General features: G+C 34.7%; 2 pseudogenes; both read right to left on the bottom strand.

The window, feature by feature from the left end:
• Positions 1-7243: 7243 nt before the first annotated feature.
• Positions 7244-11853, bottom strand: LOC149239009 (ras-related protein RABA5c pseudogene; annotated as a pseudogene).
• Positions 11854-15686: 3833 nt separating this feature from the next.
• Positions 15687-18960, bottom strand: LOC149239008 (ras-related protein RABA5c pseudogene; annotated as a pseudogene).
• Positions 18961-22715: the final 3755 nt, after the last annotated feature.

Raw genomic sequence — 22715 nt, 5'->3', positions numbered from 1 at the left:
CGAGTATATTATAGTTTAACAAAAACGTTTCCTTATTAAATATAGTAAGAACCTTAACGTAATCTTTGCATGCAAAAGAATATAGTAAGAACCTTAACGTAATCCCTATATCTTGTAGCATTGTTTGGCAAAGGGGAAATTATGTTTTTCTTCTCCAAATGTGGAAGACGAACATATTATAGTTTAACAAACATGTTTATTTTACCAAAATATTTTGTGAGAAAATCGCTAATATTTTATATGATTTTGTAATTTAATGAAAGATTAATCAAAATGTTATATATATATATATAATTGTGATAAAAATTTGTAAAAATGTTTATAAATTTCTTTTCTTGATTTGTTTGGTTTTTGAGATATTTTATTAACAATCAATTCGTTGATTTAGAATTGTTGGATCTCATAACTACTTTATATATTTATGTAATCATATGATTTCTAGTAATATACAAATATTATTGTGTGTGAAATCTGTATCTTATCTCTATTTTCTCTAATTTCTTTCTCAGTATCAGAGCCTATATGGGTTGACTCCCTCCCAGGAAAATAAAAAAAAATACAAGGATTAATCCGTTATACATAGATTAGTGTAGGTGTGTTTGTTTTTGTACTAGTTTGGTGTGGAGCGTGTGTTAATTTCATACAGACACGTGTTTAGCAGTGAATGTTGTGCAAATTTCCATAAAATGTTTTGGTTGCCTGGCTATGTCGCCTACGCTCGCACAACGGTCCAAGCAATGCCCTCCCTGTGTCGTCTTCATTGGAGTTGTCTATAATGTGACTTTTTGAGATTCCGGTGACGGAATCCGGCGGAAGAAATTGAGATGAAATCATGATTTGTTGCAGTTAAAATGGTTTTTTAACTGCATATTCGGATTCAGCACCCTGAAAAACCCCTGGGACGCTTTCATTGTGCAGAAACTAGTTATCAAACTTCGATTTCAATAAATTACTGCCGGATTTTCACCGGAAAAAATCGCCGAAAAAGCTTTCAAAAAGTCGCCTTAAAGACTACGCGGTCTTCATTACCTTCTTCCGACTTGCAGCCTCTGCTTCGGAAGCAGACGTGCTTGAGAAACTTGAGATCTCTCTCACAACCCGAGGCATTAACATCCCCAGGCCCAAAGCATCCACAATTTGACTGGGGCAGTTGATTTTTCTCCCATTGGAACTATATTAAACAGCGACGGTAGCAGCCATGTGAAATCCGACGTCTAAAGATCTTGCCAGAAGTATTCCATGGCGGAGGGACGATCAACGAGTTTTGTTTAGTCGCATGGTGAAATTGATCTACGAGATGAATTTGTGAGCGAAATTACAGTAAAGTTGGAGTCGTTATCTTGTCATACCCCACATTTATTTCCTTCAAGTCCACCTCTGCGCGAGTCACCATTACACTTTGGAAAAATATTTACCTAGAAGATACACGTTTTTGTTGTGAGCTCCTATGTCAAAGGAGAGAATCGTTGTCTTCATAGGAATCCCGGATACAAAAGCCCAATGGCCCCTCAAGATTTCACCAATGATGGTTCATCTGTGAAGATTATTAATCACGACAATGATGCAGTCAACGCTCGTAAAGTAGGAGAAGTCATTCATGACTTTTAGGAGCTCGGATGCCCAAAATACTATCATCAGTTGGAATGCAAACGTGAAAGATTGTATTTGTCAAAGAACACAAGCAAATGGCGGTAAATGGGAGAAATGCAAAGTTCTCACAAGTTGTGTCGACGTAGGGGGAGAAGTTTCTCCGGAGCCGTATGAAAAGGGAAACTCCAAGATAAAGATTGAACCAAGATGAAATGGTGAATAACAAGGGTGGATGAGAAGACTTGAAATGGTGAATAACAAGGGTGGATGAGAAGACTTGTTTCTGTTTGGATGACAACAAATAGTATCATGATTATTGGTTTTGTTTTGTCCATTAAGCAGTTCCTTATTTTTATTTTTATTTTGTTTGTGGAAAGTGCAGAACTAACTATTGAGAAGAATAGCATAATTCAAATTAGTAGTTCTTGATGTTCTTCAGTGCCAAGAGAATGTATCGCTAATCTGATTATGTGAGTCTGTTATCCGTTAGTTGATCTTGTTTTGCTTTGGGCTTCAACAACATTGGTTACATGTTATTTTCATGAGATCCATGCGTGTGAGACATGTTGTATGGTCAAATTTTGAACACATTCAATACTCAGACAACTATCTTAGATAATTGTTAGATACAACGAGCTATGTCATCTAATAGATGGCGGGTTGTCCATAGGATGGTTCATTACTTGGCTACTTTTTCTAACAGTTACAACAAGCTATGTAATTTGACAGAATAAAGTATGTCGAAATTGTTGATCATGCAAGTTCGTCAAAGATGGTAAGAGGCGTTAATGTTTTAAATGGAGTTCGAGTGATAGCTTGAAGATGAGGTGGTCAAGAAAGAGCGGTGTTTGTGAGATTCCAGAGTGGATGTGAGTGTTGATGAAGTCGAGCCAGACATATATGACTATATGTAATTTATGATTCTTGTAATAATCTTTGTAATGATGTAATGTAAGCATTAAAGGGGGGACTCAGAATAATGATTACATATTTGGTTTGTTGATTGGTTTGGTTGTTGAGATATTTTCTCAACAATCAATCCCTTAGTTTAGAAATTAAAATAGGCTTCATTTTTTTTTTTTTTTTTAATCTATCATGGGGATTCACTGATTTATTATATATAGAAATTTAAGGGGCGAGGGGTTTGTTTTTAAAATTTTCCTTGGAATTCCTCCTTAAGGAGATCAAAAAAAGTGGCCCAAGTGGGTCTTGCATTCAATATCACAAACTCATATTTTTTATGTCTCTTCATAAATCTTCCCACAAATCTTTGACACGAGGAAGGACTTTTAGGAGCATGAAGGTGATATTCTCATAATCAGAAAAATTTTGGACAGAGTAAAGCCCTTTGATAGATTGAACCATTTCTCCAAAGCATCTGCATATGCTTGTTCTTTGAAAAAGGGGATCTCAAAGTTAACTTGTACCTTGAAGGGTTTCCTACCTCCAAAATTGCCACTTTTTGAAGGTGCCTCAATCACTATTGGTAGTTGTTGAAGGATCTAGGAAAAAGTTTCCATCATAGTATTTTTTATCGTGTGAGTGCCTCCTTGAGAAAAAACTTAGTATGATCTCTTATTCCATCATCTTTGTTTTCTTCTTCCAAAAGAAGCCACTTGGGTTTGTGAGAGCAATCATGTTTATTGTGTTTCTATGTTTCTAATGTGTTTTTTGTTCTCTATAAATTTGTTCTGTTCAGTTAATTTTTAACAATTGGTATCTGAGCCAAAAGTGGATGGGGAAATTGAGCATAGAGAGCATTATAGAATATACCTCAAAGAACAAAAAATATGACCATAGCCTCGAGAAACAAAAATGGGAGTGTAGTGAATAAAGGCAAGCGTGAATGATGAAGCAGTAAACATAATATATTTAAGCAGATTGATCTTGGAAGTGACCTGTAAAGTGGAATTCAACACGATATTTGTGATAATGGCAGAAACTAGAGGTCGGGATGTCGAAGGTTGAATAGATCAGTGATGAGGAGATTCCCAGAGCAAAGGATGTATGGAACATATTGCAGATTGATACATTGAGAGGGCTTATGGAATGAAGAAAATGGACACAAGCTCACTCAACAGGGACAATTTTTGGTCCATAATGCAAGGACGTACAATGACCATAGTTCTAAAGTAGGTAAAACCATTCCTTGCTTGCTCAGCACCTAGTCGTAGACGAAGATCTTGCTACCATGGGAAACAAAGAGAGAACCATAATTTATTGCAAAAAGAACTAAGGGACTATCATGATCATTGGGATAACCATGGAGAAATGTTGAAGTTGCACTCAGATCCACATAGGGTTCTAGAGAAATAGAGTGGGTCACATATAATTTTTTTTTCAAAAGTATTTTAGCTGCAGTAAAGCACGGGTTGGACCCGAACTCTCCAATGGGAGTGGTCCAATAATTTCTATGGATGTTTGTGGTTTGTGTACAAAGGTTTTCAATGTGAAAGCTAGAGAAAAGAGGACTATAATGAGCAAGAGTATTTCATGGAACATGATAAAGATCAACATTTGCAGTTCCCATTGGACATCTTTATTTTTATGGACGAGGAGTTAATTCTTGTATGGTTAATAGAATGGAGGCATGAAGTACCATAGTGAAAGACAACAACAATAGTAAACCCAGATAAAAAATCACAATGGAGTTTATATTTTTAAATTGCATTCAATTGGGTATATCATTGAAGCCATGCGTACCCTTAGGAAATTGTCGGTAGATTTTGGTGTTATACCTAGGTGATTGGGGGGTGGGGAGGGTATGTGAATACCTTACGTATAAACATTGATAGGGGTAAGGGATAGAACGAGTGGTGTCAATTCACTTAGCTGCTTTGGCCGAACTTGGTCAAGGGAAACCAAAAGTCAAGTTTTAAGGGGGAATTTTTCAGTAAACGTGACTTAGGCAAAGAGTCAAAATTGACCGATTCAAATGGAAGTGGTTGTAGGCACACGGTTTAGTGTACCCATGGCTTTCTGCCCATGGAATTAGTGTAATGAAGCCTTTAAAAGGTTAGGTGAAGACTCTATTGTAATGGGTTAGGGAGGTGATCGGTGAGTGAAAGGTAGTTTTATAAGGATAAGTAATGAAATGAAAGGCATGAAAGGAAATGGAACACACAAAGAGAAATATAGTAGATAACATAGTAATATAGTAAAAATCAAAATTCTATTGATAAATAATTAATTGAATAATAGAAAACCCAACTGGCTAGAATGGTGGTATCTATCTCTAAAGGAATATAGATGGAAACTACACACATTCATTAAAGATATTACAAGAGGTTGAAACAATGTCCTTTTAACATAAATAAGGAACTTTAGGGGTCTAAAACCCTAACCATAGAAGATGAAGTGCCAAAATGTTTGTGGACCTCAAGGTGGTTAGTTGGTACATCAACTTCGTGGCGGTGCAAATTTTGCATACAATGTCCATTTGGGGTAAATAGCGGCCCATTGTAAAGAACTATCTCAAGATTACAACTTTTCGTTGGGGTGACACTTTGTCATGGCAACACTTGGCCTCCTGAATTGCCAAAAAACAACATTTAGGGCTTGAAAATGACCTTGGAAGCTTAGGACCACGGGGGATTCACTTAGTGAACTTGTGTCATAGCACATTCGTTTGTGGGATATTAAAAAGTATCCCTAATTTTAGTAGATATTGAAAAAAAACCAGTAAGATTCCTTTTGTTGACCCCCCTTCCAATACATACATGCAATTTTTAAAATCCATATTTTTACCAAATATCCTATGCATTCAATTTTTCCATGGCATTTTTAATACTCCTTTTTATTTATAGACCCAATATAGAAGGATGATGGAACTATTATATGCCTACAAACCACAAAAATGATCCAAAAAAAAGTAACACATGCACTAACATCTCAAAATAGGGATATGCTAATGTAATAATATATCCTTGAGTTTAGGCTTGGTGTTACACTGCTTTCATCGCTATATTTAGTCTAATACATAGTCATGCATTTTATGAGGAAAGGGGTTTATTTAACTACAAAAAATCATATTAGATTGTTCATGTACAAACATTTTCTTTTTCATCTCTGTATGAGAAAGCACATCAAATCATACCACATTGATGTCTTTAACTTCTTGCAAAAGAACATTACAGTTAAATTTTAGAAAATGAAGTATGAACATGAAGTCATTCTTTATGATAAGATTTATTCAAAAAAAAAATTACAAAGTACCCAAAGGAAAGACCACTAATTCTATCTCCCCAAAGCATTTTCGTTTCATGGATAAAATAATACAAAAATAGGGAGTGGAGGAGATCCTTATTTATAACCTATTCCATGTAACTAATAAGGGAAAAACATTAATTGCAACCAACTTCATATGTTTAGAGAATGGAAAATGAAGAAGAGTATTCTCCTTATATGTTATTCACAATTATCAAGTATAGTTTTTGGAAAAACAATCAAATGAGAAAACATTGCCAGCAAATTGTACTTGATGGATTGAGACTATTGGTTTTAGGTGCAAGGCATTTCCCCCAAAATAAGGTCACCAACATATATAAAAAAAAGAAGGATGCAAAGATTAAATGGTCAATGTATATGTAACATACCCCATCCTATATATATATATATATATATATATATATATATATATATTGTGTGTGTGGAGTTTATTTACTTACCTTCTACTTTTCGGTTCATGTAATAACACCTTCAATTTATATAAGGTTTTGACACACCTTACCACATGTATTTCACGCCTTCACTACCTTGGACTTCTAGTTTCTCCATACCTTCATCTCTTGCTAATGGTTTTTATATATATATATATATACATATATATATATATATATATATATATATATATATATATATATATATATATATATATAAATGACACCCCAATCCCTCTTCTGATCCATTACACTTGCTAGGAGTTGTAATATATAAGTATTTCTACTTGAGAGTATGTTGGATAGGTTCTCATGCGTATAACCTAAGCTTTAATGCATGGAGATGGGTATATAGCTGTTGGGCCTAAGAATTATCCTTAAAATACATCCACTTTCACTCCATTCACACATTTTCTCACCTCTATTTCACCACCATGTCATCACATCAAGCTTCACTTTCATCATTATATGGGTTACCCTTGTGTTTTCCAAAGCATTATTAATTCTTAGTATTTTTAACTGAATTTGTGGTTAACCTTTAGAAAACAATATGCTTATACTTATACCTAACAATTGGAATGAAAAATTTGACATGTGTAGGTACGAGGGAAGCTTCCAAGGCATCTTTATGTGGCACTCTATGTTCAAATTCGAATTTGAGGAGATCATGGACCTCATGGAGAAGATCATGGACCTCATGGAGTAGATCATGTAAGATAGGGCTATGTGTCACCATTGGTTGAGAAATATGTGGATCAAAGGAGGGAATAGTGTATCTACATTTATGAGTTTGTTATCATAGCTTTTGTATAAATAAGAGTGTTATCTCCTTTATTTGTAATCTTAATTTTTAGAATCTTAGAACCTAGTCCTTTATTGTAACCTAGTAATGTTAATCTAGATATTTTATAGAATAGTTTTGGTTTGGATCATATGAGCTTATGGCCATTGTACTTTGAAAATTATGATGAATAACATGGAGCTTCTTTGATCCTCTACATTTGACTTCTCTTTTGGTGTGCTTGTGAATCCTTGGAAGGATCCCCATTGCCTAGCAAGTACACTTTTGTTTTGGTAAGCTTTTATTTTATGTTTGTTTATTTCATTAGATTAAATTATTAGGTTCATATGTTTGAAATATTAATGAACATGACCTTTTGTCAGAAATTATTAATGTTTCCTTCAATGAATCCGATTTGTTATTTAATGTTTGATTTCATTAGTTTAAGTTTCTGATTTATATGCTTGAGATATAAACGAATAGTCTCTTGTAAGAGAGATTTAATATTTCATGCAATCAATCAAAATTATGTTTAAGAGCTTCAATTTCATTTGTTTAAATAGTTGATTAGAAATATTAATGGACAGTCTCGTGTAAGGGAGCTTTAATATTTCTTCACCTAGCTTAATTTAGTTTGTCTCTGAGTCCATATATTGGATGATCCTCGAAATTTTACTTACCCGGGTTGACAGTAAATGAAACTCTAATTTGCATCCGCATTTTAGACCCAACATTTTGGTGCTGTTGCCGGGGAGGATGATTTGGAGATAGACCTAGGAAGTTATTTTTATAGCAATTTCTTTTTATGGACTAACTTGTGAAACTTGGTGATAGCAAGATCTTCATAAAGGAGTTCAAGTTTGAGCTTTTTGATTTTTTTCGTACTTAGCTAGTTTCATATTCAGTTTTTAAACCCCCAATTTCTTACTAATCCATCTACGGATGAGAAAATTGAAAATGTTGAACATGTACTTCTTGGAGAGCAAGAACAATATTGAAGATTGGTTTCAAAAGAACCTTGCACCAACTCTAAGAATAAGATAGGTTACTCACATGCTTGCAAATAATCAGGTAAAAAATTTAAATCTAGATGTGAGCATTTTTTATTTTTAGTTTGTAGATGGCTTCACTGGAAGCATCCTTTTACCTAGGAAAAAAAAAAATCTTTCAAGTTAAAGGTAGAATACATTAAAAAAAATTGAGATCTCATAGAGTTTTCCTTTAGTTTTGTTTTCAAAAAAAAAAATAATAAAAAAATCATCCACATTTCTCATGAAGAAATTTAGGTAAGAGCCACTTCATCCACACTAACTTGCCAAAAAAAAAACAAATCAATAGGTTAGTATGCTCTCTTCCTACGCTTCGAGCAATCAGGAAGATCAGAAAATCTCTTGCTAGAAATTTGCACAAATCATTAAAACTACAAGCATTATAAGAAATTGAAATCATTTTTTTAAGAAACTCTTTATTTTCGATTTCAAATTTAAAAATTAAATCCGTAGTTTCATGATTTGATAATTTTGTTAAAACTTCTCTACATATGTGTTGGGACCATTTCTTCAAACAAGCCATATACATCCGTAATATTAACTCTGTTGAGAGACAATTGAGACTTACAGGAATCCGAATTCAACATTTTCTTTCTCACATTAGTGTAAATCTCCTTGACCACAATTTGGAATGCAGGCAATACATTTGTATTATCCAGAGCTGAGGTCTCAATGAAGAACAACCCCTCTAATTTGGCAAGCTTCTTCCCATCTTCCATAGGAACTTCCCTGATATGAGCTAAATCAGACTTATTCCCCACAAGCATTTTCACGACATTGCCATTAGCATGCATCTTGAGCTCTTCGAGCCAGCAAGCGACATTATCAAAAGTAAGCCTGTGACTGATATCATACACAATGAGGGCTCCCACATCTCCCCTGTAGTAAGACGATGTGACCGCCTAGAACCTGTCCTTGCCTGCTATGTCCTAGATTTGAGCCTTGACCTCCTTCCCATCGATATCCATCACCTGGGTCTGGAATTCTACGCCTATCGTTGCCTTGGAATTGGCATTGAATTCATTGCGAGCATACCTTGACAACAAATTTGATTTTCCCACCGCGCAGTCCCCAATAACCACGATCTTGAACAGGAGCAAGGCAGAGGAGGAACTATGCATGTTGGAACCGGATCGATTTGAAATGAGCCAATAGGAGGACTCAATCCCTCGTGAGGCTGGATTTTGGCAAACCATTCACCCCATTCGATGAACTCAACACCTTCGAGCTCGTAACCATCCCAACTTGTTCCAGCTCGACTCTTTCACATCATTCTTTCGTCGATACCCGACTACTATCTCTTTGCTAGCATATACCAATATGCTGCGCAATCAATTTTACCCTTATAACATCTAAAATAATAAGTCATTGAACTGGAGTAATTTCGACTTTTTAAAAAAAAAGCTAAAATTCAGTAAAATAATCAGAACTCAAACTCGCATAAATAAAATTATGATATTTAACCTCAATTTCAACTTTTTACCTACTCCACTTCAACAAAAACTAAATAAGTTTAATCAAGATTCCAAACCTTAACCCCCGCATTGCAAAGACTCCTCTTACAATCATCGTTTCCTATGGATCGACAGCACATACCGTGGGTGAATCCATAGTAGGACGAGTTCTTATATGGGAAGCAAGCAGAAGCTTGGAGGAGTGGACGGCTAAACTCGAACACAAGACCTCCAGTGGAAATAGTAACTCCCATCGACGGGTGTACTGTAAGATGTCTATTGTGGATCGAATCAAAGAATGATGATGTTTCAGCCTCGGAAAACCTCTGTACCTCATACCCAGAAAGATGAGACACGCGAGAAACAGAAATATAGAGATCCATAGAGATGAGTTTGAGGAAAGCCACTCTGTCCATTGGATAGCTGCGACTTCAAGTAGCAAGGGCATGACCTGACTCCAATCGGCCATGGAACCATAAGGATCGCTCACTAGGGATGAGGCACTTGAATCCAAGAGTGATTGCTAAACGATGCGATATGGGAGAATAAGGGTTTAAGCAAAATGAAGATCAATTTAAAGAAATATGGGTATAGTACAGAAATATAGAGGGACAGTGAAGATTGGGACATTTGGAGAAAGAATTTGTAACACGATTTGAGCGATTTGATGATTGCATGCAGGAGAAGATATCGACAGTTATTAGCCTTAATGGTGATCTGGCTAACTCATCTTGAATGTAGCGAAGGCCTAAAATTATTACCATACTTATACCGCCAAATTACTTTCGAATAAGTTTTGAATGGAAATATTTCTTAGCACATTTGGAAGTCGTAAAAAAATGCACAATGGGTCAAACACGCCACTCAACGACGAGACGACCCAGTGCATGTAGAAGAAAGCTCAGTCATAGTGACCAAGATTGATTTGAAATGAGCTAAAAATGGCGATCCTAGTCGAATCTTGGATTCTCATTGTTTTCCTCTATCAGCTTGGTTACGAGGATCTATACCTACCACCATCAAAGAGAAGCTAAAAAATTATAGTTCAAGATCAAGTTAGGCTGTTGGTAAGACATCTGGCACAATAAGATTTTCTTGCATTGAGGATATTTGAAGGAAGTACAATGAAAGCAATTATGAAATAATTTTGAATTATATTACTGGTGTATCTGCACGTCCGATTTTCAATTATAATCATATGAAAAAACATAGCCTTGCTTAAACAAACAATTCTCCCAACTATTGGAAACCACAAAAGAAAGCTTGCATAGAGATGTTCATATTAGTCATGATATCTGACAGAATTCATAAGGTCATCTTGTAGGAAATCATAATATGAGGAATTGATTTAATCCCTAACCATGCAGATAAGTGTCTTACAATCTAGAATGTACCAGAATAATAAATTTTGCAACGGGAAATAAAAAATGGATGGTTGTGATGCATTTATGGTCCAACAATTTTTGTTGTATACAATATATAAGAGGGAACAATTACAACTTCTCTCTTCACAACGTTGATTTTGGTTAATGTTTAGAGTGGTTTCAAGTTGGAAATATTTCACGCAGGAAAAAGGTATGTGTCTGAGTGGAGTCACATTTTCCTAGTTAGGTGACACATCCAAAAATTCTTGTCTTTTGATAGCTATTGGATGTATTCAAAATATAACAATCGTGCCATATTTTGCAAAACATTTTTATAATCTGCCGCCTAGAAGACTGTTCCAAAAACTTTCTGCCAAGGACAATCACCATTTGAGGAGCTTGGTTAGCATTTCGGTTTGACTGTGTTCAATAGATATTGGCCTCCATATTTCTTATGTTTGTTGTTGGTTCCTAGTCAAGCGCAGTTCCATCGGCTAGAGTAGATCTTGAGGTCAGATTTATGGTTTGGGTTTCATTGATTTTGCAGCACAGGGCGTTATTCTGGCAACAAAGTGGGTAATTATATGTCTTGAGGAATTTGTGCCTTAGGAAGTCTTGTTGCGACATCAAGAGCTCTCTTTGGAAGCGAATTTGGAAGATTGATTTATCAAACATTTGGAGGATTATCTTGTTTTGGAAATAAAATTATAACTTCTTCATGTTGTATGCTTTTATATCTGCAGGACACAAAAAATCTATAATGCCAAGCTTTTACATGCACATTCCATGAGTCATTGGACACAAATAGGGAGTTGATTTATTTTTCATGGTTATTTTTATTAAAAATAGATTGTTATTAACATCATGAATTGGACTAAAATTATGATTTTGATATTCCTTAATCTGTTTCATTTTGGCATACAATATTTGCGTAAGAATCAGGAAGGGAATGGCCATCTCTTCTTGAACAAACTTATGTTCTTTATGCCAAGTTTTTTTAGCAAGTTTCGGATGATCAACTGATCATTAAGGAGATTAAATTGTGATGAAAATTGGTCTACAAAATACTAATTTCATGAGAAATTCTAAAGAAAAAGACCATGATCATAAGAACGAAATTTCCAGAAAATTACAAGTTTTTGTAACTTCCTGTAAGGGTTTCATGGTTTGATATGTTGCATGATAGATTAGCAAATTCAAAGACTTGGGGGTTGTTCCTAAATATACAAGGATGGTGAAATACCTATCCACACTTGAATTTGACATCTACGGGTGGCTGGTCAACGCTGGTCAACCTTATCTATTTCAGCAAAAATCCTAGAAATATTATTTGTTAATCTTGAGATTTTTCGACCTCTTTTGAAAAATTGTAAATCCCACCACTTGTCAAAGCATGCCATAATTTACTTTATCCCAGCAAGAGTCATTATCCATTATTTTTTTTCACAAACATGTTATTATACATTCCTAACCCACAAAGTAGCTCACTTACAAGCTTTTTGCGTCGCTTTCCATTTCCGTTGTCAGTTTCCTTTTCCATTTCCATTTCCATTTACAAGTTTGCAAATAAAATCCTGCTTGTATGTAAATCATTGAGTCCATAGTCCTTGAGTCTAAATATATTTCTAAAAACACCTTGAAGCTTGCATGCCTTAAGGGCAAGCTATCATGCCGATTAACAATGTGAATACATCAATGTCCCTTGTTTATCGGATCTTCTAAGTATTTGACAACAACAAATTCATTCATGCTTATAAAGATGTGTTAGTGGCACCTTGATTCTCATCCAAATCAAAGATGGGAGCTCTCTTGTTGACTAGTGGCAACCATTAACGGCCACTAAGTTAACAATTTCTTGTTATGTTCGACATCGAAACATTTATTCACATGACAAGAATTGTGCCAATTAGTATGGAAGACTTGAAGACATTTACTTTCATTTTGTAGCAAGAAAGCATATTTACTTTCATTACTTTTTAGTTTTTGATGTAAATGACTTGAGGACAAGTCAATAAATAATGCTGGGGGGAAGTGTAAATTCTAAATTTTGTATACCTTCCAAGCCTTATACATTTTCAGCTGCATTTAGTAGCAGATTCTAAACATTCAACAAAAAATCCAGCAGCATATGCAACAACAATAGAAGATTCACTTTTTCGACTTCATCTACCATTTTCATGGCCAAAAGAAGGCGACTATGATCATAATTTTGCAGCCACACATGCACAAATCTCATCCATTTTTGAAAGGGTAAGTTGAGGTATGCTATTTTATAACTTTTAACCATTTAAGTCCTTGAAAAAAACACTAGAATGATAATTTTTGGAAAAAAAGAACTTCCATTTCTCATTTCACACAATTGCCAAAACCATCAGTTTGGGGCGGAGGATATATTTACATTCATACTTTGTCACATTCATATTTTTCCATATTCATATATCACATTCTAAAACTCACATACTTTCCAAATATATTTACTATTACATCATCATGAGCATATAAATGGCTTTGTAGAAAGTACTTAGAAGTTAATTGGATGCCAACACAATCATCGTTGTCACATAAGAACCAACCATGATGCATTCCAACAAAAATACTTTGCAATAAAAATCACATGCAAAGATCATACATTGAATGCAACAAAAAAAATATGGTTGAAACACGAGAACCAACCAAGTTGCAATTCAACAAACACACTTTGCAAACATTAGTAAATGATATCATGCAAAGCTTAAGCCAAAAAGCTCAAGTATCAAAAGTAAAGTAATAGATTGCATGAGGACATGCAATGCCTTCAGTTTGGGGGTATGTTGGGCCTAAGAATTATCCTAAAAATACATCCACTTTCACTCCATTCACACATTTTCTCACCTCTATTTCACCACCATGTCATCACATCAAGATTCACTTTCATCATTATATGGGTTACCCTTGTGTTTTCCAAAACATTATTAATTCTTAGTATTTTTAAGTGAATTTGTGGTTAAACTTTAGAAAATAATATCCTTATAGTTATACCTAAAAATTGGAATGAGAAATTTGACATGTGTAGGTACAATGGAAACTACCAAGGCATCTTTATGTGGCACTTTATGTTCATATTTGATTTTGAGGAGATAATGGACCTCATGGAGGAGATCATGGAGGATAGGGTTATGTGTCACCATTGGTTGAGAAATATGTGGATCAAAGGAAGGAATAATGTATCTACATTTAGGAGTTTGTTATCATAGCTTTTGTATAAAGAGGAGTGTTATCTCCTTCATTTTTAATCTTAATTTTTAGAATCTTAGAACCTATTCCTTTATTGTAACCTAGTAATGTTAATCTAGATAGAATTTAGAATAGTTTTGGTTTTGATCATATGAGCTTATAGCCATTGTACTTTGAAAATTATGATGAATAAAATGGAGCTTCTTTGGTCCTCTACATTTGACTTCTCTTTTGGTGTGCTTGTGAATCCTTGGAAGGATCCCCATTGCCTAGCAAGCACACTTTTGTTTTGGTAAGCTTTTATTTTATGTTTGTTTATTTCATTAGATTAAATTATTAGGTTCATATGTTTGAAATATTAATGAATGACCTTTTGTAAGAAAGTATTAATGTTTCCTTCAATGAATCTGATTTGTTATTTAATGTTTGATTTCATTAGTTTAAGTTTTTCATTTATATGCTTGAGATATAAACGAATAGTCTCTTCTAAGAGAGTTTTAATGTTTCATGCAATCAATCATAATTATTTTTAAGAGCTTCAATTTCATTAGTTTAAATAATTGATTAGAAATATTAATGGACAATCTCCTGTAAGGGAGCTTTACTAATTATTCACCTAGCTTAGTTTAGTTTGTCTCTGAGTCCATATATATTGGATGATCCTCGAAGTTCTACTTACCTGGTTTGACAGTAAATGAAACTCTAATTTGCATCCGCATTTTAGACCTAACATTTTGGTGTCGTTGCCGAGGAGGATGACTTGGAGATAGACTTAGGAAGTTATTTTTGTTCCAATTTATTTTTATGGACTAACTTGTGAATCTTGGTGACAACAGGATCTTCATAAAGGAGTTCAAGTTTGAAATTTTTGTTTTTTTTTTCATACTTAGTTAGTTTCAAATTCAGTTTTTAAACCCCCCATTTCTTATTAATCCATCTACGGATGAGAAAATTGAAAATGTTGAATAGGTACTTCTTCGAGAGCAAGAACAATATTAAAGATTGGTTTCAAAAGAACCTTGTGCTAACTCCAAGAATAAGACAAGTTACTCACATGCTTGCAAATAATCAGGTAAAAAATTTAAATCTAGATGTGAGAATTTTTGAATTTTTAGTCTGTAGATGGCTTCACCGGAAGCATTCTTTTACCTAGAAAATAAAAAAAATTCTTTCAAGTTAAAGGCAGAATACATTAAAAAAAATGAGATCTCATTGAGTTTTCATTTTGTTTTGTTTTCAAAAAAAAATAAATAATAATAATAAAATCATCCACATTTCTCATGAAGAAATTTAGGTAAGAGACAGTTCATCCACGCTAACTTGCAAAATAAAAAATAAAAAAATCAATAGGTTAGTATGCTCTCTTCCTGCACTGCGAGCGATTAGGAAGATCAGAAAATCTCTTGATTTATTTTCAAAATTAAATAAAAATCTCTTGCTAGGAATTTTCACAAATCATTAAATCTACAAGCATTATAAGAATTGAAATCATTTTTTAAAGAAATTCTTTATTTTTTATTTCAAATTTAAAAATTAAATTTGTAGTTTCATGATTTGATAATTGTGTTAAAACTTCTCTACATATGTGTTGGGACTATTTCTTCAAACAAGCCATATACATCCGTAATATTAACTTTGTTGAGAGACAATTGAGACTTATAGGAATCCAAATTCAACATTTTCTTGCTCACATTAGTGTAAATCTCCTTGACCACAATTTGGAATGCATGCAATACATTTTTATTATCTAGAGCCGAGGTCTCAATGAAGAACAACCCCTCTAATTCGACAAGCTTCTTCCCATCTTCCATAGGAACTTCCCTGATATGAGCTAAATCAAACTTATTCCCCACAAGCATTTTCACGACATTGCCATCAGCATGCATCTTGAGCTCTTCGAGCCAGTGGGCGACATTATCAAAAGTCAGGCTGCCACTGATATCATACATAATGAGGGCTCCCATAGCTCCCCTGTAGTAAGCTGATGTGACCGTCTGTAACCTCTCATGGCCTGCTATGTCCTAGATTTGAGCCTTGACCTCCTTCCCATCGATATCCATCACCTGGGTTTGGAATTCTACTTCTATCGTTGCCTTGGAATTGGCATTGAATTCATTGTGAGGATACCTTGACATCATATTCAATTTTCCCATGGCGCAGTCCTCGATAACCACGATCTTGAATAGGAGCAAGACAGAGGAGGGACTATGCGTGCTGGAACGGGATTGATTTGAAATGAGCTAATAGGAGGACTCAATCCTTCGTGAGGCCAGATTTTGGCAAACCATTCGCCCCATTCGATGAACTCATCACCTTCACGCTTGTAACCGTCCCAACCTGTTCTAGCTCGACACTTTCACATCATTCTTTCGTCGATACCCGGCTACTATCTCTTTGCTAACATATACCAAAATGCTGTGCAATCACTTTTACCCTTATAACGTCTAGAATAATAAGTGATTGAATTGGAGTAATTTCGATTTTTTTTTTAAATAGATAAATTCAGTAAAATAATCAGAACTGAAACTCGCATAAATCAAATTATGATATTTAACCTCAGTTTCAAATTTTTACCTACTCCACTTCAACAAAAACTAAATAAGTTTAATCAGGATTCCAAACCTTAACCCCCATGCTACAAAGAATCCTCTTACAATCATCGTTTCCTATGGATCGACACCACATACCATGGGTGAATCCGCAACAGGATGAGTTGCTATATGGGAAGCAGACAAAAGCTTCGAGGAGTGGACGACTGAACTTAAACACAAGACCTCCAGTGCGAATAGTAACTCCCACTGATGAGTGTACTATAAGATGTCTATTGTGGATCGAATGAAAGAACGATGATGTTTCAGCCTCGGAAAACCTCTGTACCTCATACCCTGAAGATGAGACATGCGAGAAAAGGAAACATAGAGATCCATAGATATGAGTTTGAGGAAAACCACTCTGTCCATTAGATAACTACTGCTTCAAGTAGCAAGGGCACATCTTGACTTCAATCAGCCATGAAACCATAAGGATCGTTCACTGGGGATGAGGCACTTGAATCCAAGAGCAATCGCTGATTGATGCGATATGGGAGAACGAGAGTTGAGGCAGAAAGAAGATCAATTTAAAGAAATATGGGTATAGTACAGAAATATAGAGGGACAATGAAGATTGAAACATTTGGAAAAAGAATTTGTAACACGATTTGAGCGATTTGATGATTGCATGCAAGAGAAGATATCGATAGCTATTAGCCTTAATGGTGACCTGGCTAACTCATCTTGAACGTAGCGAAGGCCCAAAATTATTACCATACTTATACTGCCGAATTACTTTCAAATATGTTTTGAATTGAACATTTTCTCAACACGCTTGGAAATCGTAAAAAATGCACAGTGGGTCAAACATGCCACTCAACAACCAGACGGCCCAGTGCACATAGAAGAAAACTCAGTCAAAGTGACCATGATCGATTCGAAATGAGCTAAAAATGGTGATCCTAGTCAAATCTTTGATTCTCATTGTTTGCTTCTGTCAGCTTGGTTACGAGGATCTGTACCTACCACCATCAAAGAGAAGCTAAAAAATTATAGTTCAAGATGAAGTTAGGTTGTTGGCAAGACATCTGGCACAATAAGATTTTCTTTCACTGAGGATATTGGAAGGAAGTACAATGAAATAAATTATGAAAGAATTTCAAATTATATTACGGGTGTATCTGCATGTCTGATTTTCAATTATAATCATATGCAAAGATATAGCCTGGCTTAAACAAACAATTCACCCAACTGTTGGAAACCACAAAAGAAATCTTGCATAGAGATGTTCATATTGGTCATGATATCTAACATAATTCATAAGGTAATCTTGTAGGAAATCATAATATGAGGAATTGATTTTATCCCTAACCATGCAGATAAGCGTCTTACAATCCAGAATGTATCAGAATAATAAATTTTGCAATGGAAAATAAAAAATGGATGGTTGTGATGCATTTACGGTCCAACAATTTTTGTCATATACAATATATCAGATGGAATAATCACAAATTCTCTCTTTACAACGCTGATTTTGGTTAATGTTTAGAGTGGTTTCAAGTTGGAAATATTTCACGCAGGATAAAAGTATGTGTTTGAGTGGAGTGACATTTTCCTAGTTAGACGACAGATCTGAAAATGCCTATCTTTTGACAGCTATTGGATGTATTCAAAATATAACAATTGTGCCATATTTTGCAAAATCATTTTCTAATCTGTCGCCTAGAAGACTGTTCCAGAAACTTTTTGCCGAGGACAATCGCCATTTGAGGAGCTCGGTTAGCATTTCAGTTTGACTGTGTTCAACAGATATTGGCCTCCATATTTCTTATGTTTCTTGTTGGTTCCTAGTTAAGTGCAGTTCCGTCGGCTGGAGTAGATCTTGAGGTCATATTTCTGGTTAGGGTTTCATTGATGTTGCAGCACAGGGCGGTGTTCTGGAAACAAGTGGGTAATTATATGTCTTGAGGAATCCGTGCCTTAGAAGGTCTTGTTGCGACATCAAGAGCTTTCTTTGGAAGTGAATTTGGAAGATTGATTTATCAAACATTTGGAGGATTATCTTATTTTGGCAATAAAATTATAACTTCTTCATGTTGTATTCTTTTATATTTGTAGGACGCAACAAATCTATAATGCCAAGCTTTTACATGCACATTCCATGAGTCATCGGACACAAACAGGGAGTTGATTTATTTTTCATGGTAAAATAGATTGTTATTTACATCATGAATTGGAGTAAATTATGATTTTGATATTCCTTAATCTGTTTCATTTTGGCATACAATATTTGCGTAAGAATCAGGAAAGGGATGGCCATCTCTTCTTGAACAAACTTATTTTCTTTATGCCAAGTTTTTTTAGCAAGTTTTGAATGATCAACTGATCATTAAGGAGATTAAATTGTGATGAAAATTGGTCTTCAAAAGACTAATTTCATGAGAAATTCTAAAGACCATGATGATAAGAACGAAATTTCCAGAAAATTACAAGTTCTTGTAACTTCCTGTAAGGGTTTCATGGTTTGATATGTTACAAATTAGCAAATTCAAAGACTTGGGGGTTGATCCTAAATATTAAAGGATGGTGAAATACTTATACACACTTGAATTTGACGTCTACAGGTGGTTGGTCAACCTTAGCTATTTTAGTAGAAATCCCAGAAATATTATTTGTTAATCTTGAGATTTTTCGACATCTTTTGAAATATTGTAAATCCCACCACTTGTCAAAGCATGCCATAATTTACTTTATTCTAGCAAGAGTCATTATCCATTATTTTTTTTCACATACATGTCATTATACATTCCTAACCCACAAAGTAGCTCACTTAAAAGCTTTTTGTGCCACTTTCCATTTCCATTGTCTGTTTCCTTTTCCATTTCCATTTGCATTTCCATTTACAAGTTTGCAAATAAAATCCTGCTTCTATGTAAATCACTGAGTCCATAGTCCTTGAGTCTAAATATCTTTCTAAAAACACCTTGAAGCTTGCATGCCTTAAGGGCAACCTATCATGTCGATTAACAATGGGAATACATCAATGTCCCTTGTTCGTCTGATCTTCTAAGTATTTCACAACAACAAATTCATTCATGCTTAGAAAGATATGTTAGGGGCACCTTGACTCTCATCCAAATCTAAGATGGGAGCTCTCATGTTGACTAGTGGCATCCATTAATGGCCACTAAGTTAACAATTTCTTGTTATGTTCGACATCGAAACATTTATTCACATGACAAGAATTGTGCCAACGAGTGTGGAAGACTTGAAGACATTTACTCTCATTTTGTAGAAGAGGAAGCAAATTTACTTTCATTTCTTTTTAGTTTTTGATGAAATGACTTGAGGACGAGTCAATAAATAAGGTTGTGGGGAAAGTGTAAATTATAGATTTTGTATGCCTTCCAAGCCTTATACATTTTCAGCCACATTCAGCCGCAGATTCTGAACATTCAACAGAAAATCTAGCAGCAGATTTAGCAGCAGATGCAACAACAATAAAAGATTCACTTTTTCGACTTCATCTACCATTTTCACAGCCAAAAGAATACGAATATGATCAGAATTTTGTAGCCACACATGCACATCTCTCATCCATTTTTGAAAGGGTAAGTTGAGGTATGATATTTTCTAACTTTTAACCATTTAATTCCTTGAAAAAAAACTAGAATGATAATTTTTGGAAAAAAAGCACTTCCATTTCTCATTTCACAAAACTTCCAAAACCTTCAATTTGCGAGGGAGGATATATTTACATTCATACTTTGTCACATTCATATTTTTCCATATTCATATATCACATTCTAAAACCCACATACTTTCCAAATATATTTACTATTACCTCATCATGAGCATATAAATGTCTTTGTAAAAGGTACTTAAAAGTTAATTCGATGATAACACAATCATGGTTGTCACACAAGAACCAACCATGATGCATTCCAAAAAAAATACTTTGCAATAAAAATCACATGCAAAGATCATACATTGAATGCAACAAGCAAAATATGGTTGAAACAGAAGAACCAACCAAGTTGCAATTCAACAAACACACTTTGCAAACATTAGTAAATGATCTCATGCAAAGCGTAAGCCAAAAAGCTCAAGTATCAAAAGTAATATAATAGATTGCATGAGGACATGCAATTCCTTCAGTTTGGGGGTATGTTGGTCCTAAGAATTATCCTTAAAATACATCCACCTTCATTCCATTCACACATTTTCTCACCTCTATTTCACCACCATGTCATCACATCAAGCTTCACTTTCATCATTATATGGGTTACCCTTGTGTTTCCCAAAACATTGTTAATTCTTAGTATTTTTAAGTGAATTTGTGGTTAAACTTTAGAAAATAATATCCTTATACTTATACCTAAAAATTGGAACGAGAAATTTGACATGTGTAGGTACAATGGAAGCTTCCAAGGCATCTTTATGTGGTACTCTATGTTCAAATTCGAATTTGAGGAATTCATGGACCTCATGGAGAAGATCATGGACCTCATGGAGGAGATCATGGAGGATATGGTTATGTGTCACCATTGGTTGAGAAATATGTGGATCAAAGGAGGGAATAGTGGATCTACATTTACGAGTTTGTTATCATAGCTTTTGTATAAATAGGAGTGTTATCTCCTTCATTTGTAATCTTAATTTTTAGAATCTTAGAACCTAGTCCTTTATTGTAACCTAGTAATGTTAATCTAGATAGAATTTAGAATAATTTGGTTTTGATCATATGAGCTTATAGCCATTGTACTTTGAAAATTATGATGAATAAAATGGAGCTTATTTGATCCTATACATTTGACTTCTCTTTTGGTGTGCTTGTGAATCCTTGGAAGGATCCCCATTGCCTAGTAAGTACGTTTTTTTTTGGTAAGCTTTTATTTTATGTTTGTTTATTTGATTAGATTAAATTATTAGGTTCATATGTTTGAAATATTAATGAATGACCTTTTGTAAGAAAGTATTAATGTTTCCTTCAATGAATCTGATTTGTTATTTAATGTTTGATTTCATTAGTTTAAGTTTCTGATTTATATGCTTGAGATATAAATGAATAGTCTCTTGTAAGAGAGGTTTAATATTTCATGCAATCAACCATAATTATGTTTAAGGGCTTCAATTTCATTAGTTAAAATAGTTGATTAGAAATATTAATGGACAATCTCCTGTAAGGGAGCTTTAATATTTCTTCACCTATCTTAGTTTAGTTTGTCTTTGAGTCCATATATATTGGATGATCCTCGAAGTTTTACTTACCTAGGTTCACAGTGAATGAAACTCTAATTTGCATCCACATTTTAAACCCAACAATAGCCTAAGCCTAACCCATTAACTAAATTGAATTATATCACTCTACTACTATAGCCTAAGCTCTGCCCCTTAACTAAATCAAGTCGAATTATATTACCCATTCCCTACGCCTTGCGTTGGAATATGCTCTCACCATACAATATACTCCACATGGACACAATCACATGGGTCTCACATGGTTGCGAGCAGTGTTGGGATTTGTGGACAACTGAGATGCAATGATGGTTTCAACAACCATGATTCGAGTACTCAACCCTAAGTCCTAACCTAACCATAGTTGTCACTCATTTCACCCTTTCTGGCTGTGTCTCTTCCTTCCAACGACAATGAGGTTTCTTCTCTGGCTCGACCTTGGAACTTGGTTCCATGCATGTGCCATGGAAGTTTCGACCACCGTGCCTATTACCAAGAAAAGTGTCTATTTAGAACTGCTCTATCCCACTAAGGTGTGACAGCTGCCTTAGAAACAAAGAGAGAAAAACTACTTTTGTATTTCCTTTATGAACTATAGACAGAGAGGAATAGAAAGAACCAACCTGTGTCTTGCGCTAATCCTTTGATCCAATCCCTCTCTTCTTTGACAGCTTCCGGCTACTTGCTCCCTTACTTGCCCAGCTTCACCAAGTACCTGTAAGATCACAGAAGAAGAAAACTATACAAAGACATGGATCTATATTCATAAATAACTTAGGATCATATTTAAGTTAACCATACAAATGTAACAAGCATCAATGATACACAAGCATGGAG

Source organism: Pinus tabuliformis, chromosome 8 (assembly GCF_031772625.1).
Source record: "Pinus tabuliformis cultivar Carrire ecotype Pingquan chromosome 8, CPIR1, whole genome shotgun sequence".
NCBI lineage: Eukaryota > Viridiplantae > Streptophyta > Pinopsida > Pinales > Pinaceae > Pinus > Pinus tabuliformis.
Note: the sequence above shows the minus strand (reverse complement) of the source record. Positions and strands in the feature narration are given on the sequence as shown.